This window comes from Anastrepha ludens, chromosome 5, assembly GCF_028408465.1.
Source record: "Anastrepha ludens isolate Willacy chromosome 5, idAnaLude1.1, whole genome shotgun sequence".
NCBI classification, from domain to species: Eukaryota; Metazoa; Arthropoda; class Insecta; order Diptera; family Tephritidae; genus Anastrepha; species Anastrepha ludens.
In genome coordinates, this window is record NC_071501.1 from 124,110,806 (window position 1) to 124,118,560 (window position 7,755).

The window sequence follows — 7,755 nt, forward strand, 5'->3', positions numbered from 1 at the left end:
AACTACCAACAGTGTTGTGATCAATTTAGAGGTAAGGGTTTTAAATTATAATAAAACAACTAAAATTCAAACTGATTGGGCAACTTTTATTATTTTTGTGTAGGACCATTTATGGGATTTTTTTTTTTTTTATTAATCCCTTTTAAATGATGGCCGCAACTACGCCCAAAATCTGCCATTCGTAAACACCAATTTTGAATGTCTCGCTGCAGGACTTCGGTCGGTGTCTCGTGAATAACTTTTGTAATGTTGGCTTCCAATATCTGAATCGAAGCTGGTTTACCCACAAAGCATGTAGGCTTTACATACCCCTACAAAGAAAAGTCAAAGGTGTGATATCAGATGATCTTGGTGGCCACTCTACTGGACCGAGAGGAGAACGAGAGATAAATTGCACACCGGAATGACGACGCAGTAAATCCATTGTGCTCACGGACTGTATGGCTAGTAGCGGCGTCTTATTGGAATAAGATTCAACATCAAGCCAAAAACAGGTCTCATCGTTGCACAAAATTCGAGTCCCAAAATGCGAATCTTTGGCGAGTTTTTCAAGGCTGAACGACTGAAATTATGACGCTTCAGAAGATCAGCCGGCCTCAAATTTTGGATTAGCTGTATTTTATACACTTTAAAACCAAGATCTTTGCGTAAAATCGCCCAAGTCGTGCCATAAGATAGACCAATTTGTTGAAATCAGCGCCGAATCGAATATTCCCGCTCTTCGGCAAAACTCTCATTTACAGCCGCAATATTCTCTTCACTTCGGGCTGTACGTGGTCTACTCGGTCGAGTATCATAAAATAATGCAAAAATATTCTCAATTTTGCCGAATAGAGCGTTCGGTAGGATGGTTATGAAAAGCATAAATTGGTCGGACCACGCGATTTGCGTCATCCAATTGTACGATTTGCAAATGTTGTTAAGGCGCAAGTCTTTCCATGATGAAATGTTAATGGATACTGAAAATAATTATATATTTAGTCTGACAGTAGCCACGCGTGGAACGAAATTGAATTACTGGCGCAAAATCGGGACCAGTGGAAACAATTTTTTCAGGCCTTATGTTCCATATAGGAATAAAAGGATCAAATATAGTTTTCTGCCAAAAAACCTCGATTGGAAAAATTACCGCCAATCTAATCACCCGTTACAATTATCGGTTTTATAAATTCCAGAAGCAAATCCCGGTAAATTATCTTATTCTTTTGGTTATTCTTATACAATTCTCTTTTATTTCCACGACTGTTCTAACCAATGTACACACAGTCCTGTGCAAAAAAAACCGGACAGTCTGAAAACTCCATTTTTTGAAGTAGTATGGATTTTATCAAATATGTTTGAATGTGGTTATATTCCATTGTATTTTTAATACAAAAGTATGAAATAAAATCAATAAATTTCATACGTGTTTTTAATATTTTCATACTTTATTTGTTTTAGCGTAGTCAATAACGAATGTTTTATTAATAGTTTATCCGTATTATATAATCTTAAAGCTAATTAATTCAAAACAAAATCAATTATTTCATTATAAATGTTATAATTTGAAGTTTTAATACTTGGTCGCACCGCCTTTCGCCTTAATTACCGCTTTAATACGTCTCGGCATTGATGTAACCAGGGTTTACAACAATTCCTCCGAAATATCGTTGTGCCAAGTGTCCATTATAATGTTATCCAGGTCAGTTTTGTTCTTCGGCTTTTTTTCAGCTTCCTGCTTCTTTACAATGGCCCAGACGTTCTCAATTGGGTTTAGGTCGGGACTGTTACCCGGCCATTCCAATTGGACAATTCCGTTTTTTTCCATAAATTCTTTTACCTGCAACAAATAAGGAATAAATCATTGGTTTTTTTGATTCGACATTTAAGCAAAACACTCGGGAGATTTAACAAAAATCATAACTTACTTTGTGAGATCGGTGGCCTGGCGCAGAATCATCCTGAAATATAACGTCCGTTCTTAGAGAATACTGCTCCTCAATGACAGGTATTAAATGCTTATTTAAAATTGAAATGTAAGCATCTCCGTTCACCCTACCATCAATAAGAGTCAGTGCTTTCGTTCCGTCATAGCTGAAGCAGCCCCATACCATTCTACCAACTGACTGTCTTACAGTAGGCAGTATGCATCCAGTTTTATATCTTTCGCCAGATTTGCGCCTCACATGGTGGATACCATCCGATCCAAAGAGGTTAAACTTGGATTCATCCGAAAAAATCACATTCTTCCAGTGCTCGACAGTTTTCATGAGTTTTGGCCCCTCGGTATCGTTTTTGACGGATTTTTTCGTTCAAAAACGGCTTTTTTGCTGGATGTCTTCCTACAAAACCGGCATTTATCAATCTCCTACGCACTGTAGATGAATCTATTTCGACGCCAGTTGCATCCAAGAACTCCTTCCTGATGTCTGCCGAAGATTTGAAACGGTCCTGGATACACATCCGCTTAATCATCCGGTCTTCAGCAGGCGGCGTCTTTTTTTGTCGTCCAGATCTTTTCTTTCGCTCCGTTGAAGCCGTTTCTGCAAATTTCTTTAAAAAAGCGGCAACAGATGATTTGCTGAAGCCTACTTTAGCAGCAATGTGACGTACGGACAATTTTTGCTGTGATAGTGCAATTATTTGCCCCTTAACGACAGCTCCCATTTGCTTCGATCTTGGCATATTTTTGATATTAACACTTGCCACGTATCAACTATTTCACTTATTGGTTAAATTATGATACAAATTAGTTCAAAACTATTTTATTTATACACAAAAAAAGCTACTTACCGCCAAGAAGCTTTATACTCAAGCTATAGAAATTTAAATAGGGTAAATTAGCTGTCCGGTTTTTTTTGCACAGAACTGTAGTTTGTTTTTCTAATAATTTGGTGCCAGTGATTTGCTGGCATTCCACTTCTTTCAATCGCTCTTATGTGAATCGTCTGCCAACAACAACTGCGAATAAGCAAAAAAAATGCATCACTCTATGCAAAATTCTAAAAATTTGCAAAAAAATTGTAATTCTATTTTGCAGGAATTTTGATTCGGCGTCGCACAGTGCGGCCGATTCCCAAAAAGCTGGCTAAAAGTCGAAAAAAAAAGTTTCTAGAAAGAGTTTTTTTGTCTTTGGGTTGGCTACAGTAATGCCTTGAGTAGTGAAAACCGTTCATAGCAACGTCCTGTACCCTAAGTATCCTCTGTATTTTCAGTCGCAACGTGGTCTTCGTTTGAGCATCGTATTACTGTCGATGAATAGTGAAAGTTGTACACATTTGAAAGATTTTGTAATGGAGTAAATTGAACAAAACCAAATGGAATCATCTTCGGAAGGTTAGTAAAATACGAGAAATCTTTAGTACATATCAATACCTCGACACAAAATTTTTAGCTGCAGCAATACGTAGATACATTTTTTGCAATTTTTTTTATAAAATTTGAGTTTTCAAACTGTATAGTAATACAACGCCGTCATATGCTGCTTTGAAACCTATTAAAGGTTACTCAAAAAAGTAATGGTTACTGAATAAAACAAGATTAAGCTGCCACCACTTGCTAATCAGCGACCCCGGAAACATGTAAATTTACATGCATCTTGATTATGTTCTTGAATATACGCTATTTCATGTGAGGGGGTGGCCAATAGGGGTGGAAGGGGTGGATTTTCAAGATTTTAAGATCAAATTCGTAATCAGCGACCCCGACAACCCCCGAGTAAGAAATTTTGAATCAATTACTTAATTTTTTGAGTTTTGGCCAGCTTTTCGGGAATCGGCCGCACTGTGCGTCGCCACAGTGACAGTTTGAAATAGTTGATGAGAAATGTTCATATTGAAGACGTTATTTCTCATAGGCCATTTTCTCATATATTGGCGTTCGTATGTATATCATAAAAATGCAAGTGGGAGATCCATACAATCTAGAATATTACTCAAGACATCAAATAGGAAAAAGCCATGTATTATCATAAAATATTAAATGAAATTTAAAGAAAATTCTTGCGCACAACTCACACAATCGCTGATTTTCAGCGGTCGGTAGTTCTAGTGTTAAACATGCACCACTAACCTAATCACGAACGCCAATGAGGCAGACATGCCTGCTGCCGACTGTCGGTCTGCTCGCCAGCTGTGACAACGATTGCTGCAAATTATCGGGGCAACAACAAAATAATTTGTAAAAAACTGAAATTGTAAAAGAGGCGGAAAAATGGTAAGACGGAAAGGTGAAAATATCTATACACGCAAGCGAAATGAAAATCAGTGAATGGAAAGATGTTGTGACAACACAGCGACGACAGCAGGCCGGAAGGGATGGAGATTTGTGGTAATGGCAGCAGAGATTTGTAGGATAATGTGCGCAGGACACGTGACTGTCGCACATTGCACACACATCCACACTTGCGTGCATACGTTAGTATTTGTGAAAAAAAAAACAAATAAAAAAACAACAACATAAAAATAGCTTATATGTGCATTTGTACTGAAGCGTGATGAGTGCAAGCTTGGCATTTTGCCAGAGGGCCAATGCACAAAAGCAAATAAAGGTGAGGAAGGAAAAGTTATATTTGAAAGAAAAATATATAAAACTGTTGAAAGCTGAATGAAAATTAGTCGCATTCTTATTTTTGATATTCTAAGGGGATTTGTTGTTTGCTTGGTGCGATGTGGTTAGCACTTTTCACATTTTGTTGCAAACAGAGCTTCAGCCGTTATGGGCAAGGTGAGTGCAATTACGAATGTAGAATAGTGTAATGTATGCAAATAAGAATATGTGTATGTATGTGTGAGCATACATTGCTAAATAAAAAATAGTAATCGCTTAATTTCTGCTGTGATCCCGTTAGCACTCGTTTAATATGTGTAAGTACTAAAATATGAAACAAATAAAGCCGAATCTAAGTTCAAGACGCACACTCGCGCGCGTTTCATGCCCTTCAAAATTTCTTTCGGAGCGCTTATTGCTGGATTTTTCTTCACTTGGCGCGTTAACCACTGAAACTCTTTCTCTGTGAAATTTTTATTGGAAGGCTGTAGTCTATTATTTACCACACAATTTTCATGCATGTTTTTTGATTTCAGCTATTTAACGATGCGGCATTCCTTTTTTGAAATGTTCCAAATCTAACTCACACTTTTCTATCGAAGTACGCGGTCCTATGTTCAAAAAAAATCAAGCGTATATAAAATTTAATATTACTTTATGCCAAACTGATTACAAATTCTCGCATATTAAAAATACAACTAGTTTGCGGAAACTTGCGCCAAGAATAGCGGTTCTATTAACTGTATCATTTAAGCTGCGGCGTGAGTGAGCGTCTTATGTTGGCAAATGAAATATTATGAAATATAGAACACTTTATAAAAAAATCGTATTTATATCAATTAAGGTGTATACAGTCACTCACATGTGAATTAATAAATTACGCTATAAATGCTCGAATTGCGCGAAAATTGAAAGAACTTGGTGATCTTAAAGATATCGGCCTCTCACTTCCAGTAGTGGTACTAAAAAATTAAGTTTGAAGTTATTTAAACCACATTATTAACATTAAGTTGAGCTCAAGCTCGGAATTTAAATAAAATATAATAATATTGCGGTTTTAGTCTGAACTCATCGTGAACCCATCACTATCACTCAATTGAATATTATTTTTGGCATTTATTAGTGAAGTTATAAATTCCTATAGGTTTTAGAAGTTAATACTCGTAACATAATTTTAGGCTGATCTCACTGCGGCCAACACTGTGCTGTGTTTGACAATGTGGGTATGTTAGCATGGTAAGCTTGGCATATGTAAGTATGCGCTTACTGTACTTACCTAGTTATTAAACTTATTGGCTTTGGAAAGCTGAGCACTACATAGTGCTTTATTTGTGTAGGACAAATCAAAGGCACGCTCATCAAACTATAATTAACTATACAGTTATTATTTGTATCCTTTTTCACCCTTTACTTTATTTTATTTTTCGTTTCAAAGTTATGTCTTTGTGTGCTTAACTTATCAGCCCAAACTCCCCCATATATTTCGCCTTAGTTGACATTCAGTAAAGTAACCACTGCAAAGTAAACTTTAAGAGTACTTCCATACATCAGGTTAGGTGAATAGTTCGTTCATTTTCATACTTCTATTATCACATGCCATAGGAGTCTATGAGCAAAACTCACTCCTCCAACTTTCGTTTACTTTGTCTGCCCACCGCTCATGTTTCACGCCTTCTCCTTCTTGTTGCAATTCAGTTTTCTTGCAAACCAAATCCTATCCTTACTTTAACGCTATCTGCTTTGCTTTCACACCCACGCCTCAGCATCTATGCACTTAGACAAACAACTTAATTTCCGTGATATATAATATGCGAGTTCGTAGCGGCGTGAGACGCGTTAAAAGCGGCCGTTTGAGAAAGTTGTTAAAGGTTTAACTATAACGAACAGGTGTTCACATAATCGGAGTGGGTGGTTTGTTGCTACGGGACGCGTAACTATAAATTTATGTATTTATAGGTATAAAACATATGTTTAGGGATTCCGCACGCAGTTAACCGACTCATTAGAGATTTGATAAACCCAACACGTAATGTGTGTAGAGAATTTAAAAATAGTTTTTCCTCGCACCCATTCATGTTTCTGCGTGTGCAAGCCCACAATTGTCTATTTTCGTGAATTAAATTTGCATAACTCAATTGACGTCATTGTACCATTCCAAAATCGCATGAAAAATTTGCTCCTGACTGAAATAAGGGCACATGTGGTGCAGTTCACACGAAATCTTAAAAAAAAATTGTGACCGCAAGAACGAAGGTGCATACATAATGACTAAGCGGGAGGGGAACTGAAATTAATGCGGAATACAGTTGAACATGAAGGATCTCGTCGCATGATTGACCGCGTAGCGGGCAAGACATATTTGACAGCCATTTAAATATTACAACATCACTTCAGCATTAGGCTGAGTACGAAATTATACACTTTGCAAGGGGGGATGTTCCAAGTTTTGAATATAGGCGATATATGGCATTGGGTCTATCATTTTGTAACATACAATTATTATATCAATATTAGAAGGCTTTGTAGCATCTACGCCACCAATCAACTGTCGAGCATTCGTTATGTGGAGAAATTTCGCAAGACCGTCAGCGAAAAAATTGTCAAAAATCAACGCGATTATACCAAAGTTAGATGAGCTAAAAAATTGCGTACTCGAATTTTCTAAAAATGTGTATAAAAATTTTTTTTGATTTGCACAAAGTTTGAAACTTGGTTTTTAAGGAGAATGATTAAATTAACCTTCGATAGACACACCGGGGTACGAGCCACCCACAAAATGTTTGGTGGGTTGTGGATTGTATATTTATAAAATCTGGAACTATACCGTTAGATGGCGGCTGCCGTAGCCGAATGGGTTGGTGCGTGACTACCATTCGCAATTAACAGAGAGAACGTCGGTTCGAATCTCGGTTAAACACCAAAATTAAGAAAAACATTTTTTTAATAGCGGTCGCCCCTCGGCAGGCAATGGCAAACCTCGGAGTGTATTTCTGCCATGAAAAAATCTCCTCATAAAAATATCTTCCGCTCGGACGCACACCACAAATAGGAGCAGGAGCTCGGCTAAACACCCAAAAAGGGTGTACGGGCCAATTATATATATATATACCGTTAGATGACCGCCGTACCCGAATGGGGTAGTGCGTGACTACCATTCGAGAGCGCGTATGTTCAATGTTCGGCCAAACCCCTAACAGAAGTGTACGCGCCAATTATTATTATTTTTAT